Below are 1,093 nucleotides of genomic sequence, written 5' to 3'. Positions count from 1 at the left end.
GCCGCCGCCGCAGCCCCCCGTTCGAGTGCTTTCCGAGGTTCACGTTCACCAGCACCTACCTAGCTGATTCGGAAACGATTCGAGATTCAACCTTCCCGTCGCCAACCGCCACCAATTTTCCCAGTTCTTAGGGATGTCGGTCCTCTTCCCTTCGAGTCTTAATTTCTATTGGCAGTTCAAAAGGGAAAATCAAATTTGACTCTTTCGCAGCTCGTAAGAAGTCGCCTTGAATATCCGCCCGTTTTCTAGCGTCCTCGGCTTGCAGGCTTTTCTGCCTCAACCTGCATCCAACTGCATTGGGTCCTCGAGATTTCGTCGCCATTCAGAGTTTTCTACGTCGACGGCAGTTGGCTCTTCTTTAATGAAAGCGACTCCATTTTCACGTGACTGACAAGTATGTAGAAGTAAAATTAGTTATTAAGTGACACCAAGGGGGCGAATTTGAAAAAAAAAATGAGAGAGAAAAGCGAATGAGTCCGTTAGCGTCGTTTATGGAAAATGAAAGAGATTGGAACCGCAAGTGACAAGAGAGAGTGGATAAGACATTTGGTTGCCTTGCATTTGACATTATTTTTCATAGTCATTTTTTTAATCAGAAATTACGTTCATTTAGTCCTCACTGTGCGAGGGTATATGATGTACTTAAAGTTGTGATCTTTTCATTAAAATTTCTATTACGGCGAGTGTCGTCTGAAATTGTGTTTAGAATCGATATAATGTCGGATACTTCCTGAAGATTTTCTGTATACGTTTTTACCAAGAGACATCCGCATCCGCCGTTCGCGAACCTTCAGGATAAATACTATTACTATGCAAAGCGCTTCGAACGTGCACAATCAGTGCTGATCTATCGACCCAAGCTGTGTATAATTTAACGCGAGACGAGAAATATACGGAAAATTTTAACGGCCTCTGGGAATCGCGGCTGACAATAACGATAATGTTATATGTGTTATAAAATATAACGTAATTATGCTCACCCATACGTTCCGCGTGTAATGCATAATTATATTCGGTCCCGAGTCTAGTGTACTATATCTTCATTACCGACACAACGCTCAGGTATCACTGGAATATGTCCAGTAGGGGGGGG

The sequence above is a fragment of the Cephus cinctus genome, unplaced genomic scaffold, assembly GCF_000341935.2.
Source record: "Cephus cinctus unplaced genomic scaffold, Ccin1 Ccin1_scaffold0013, whole genome shotgun sequence".
Lineage (NCBI taxonomy): Eukaryota > Metazoa > Arthropoda > Insecta > Hymenoptera > Cephidae > Cephus > Cephus cinctus.
The sequence above is the reverse complement of the archived record's forward strand: the minus strand, read 5'-3'. Positions refer to the sequence as shown.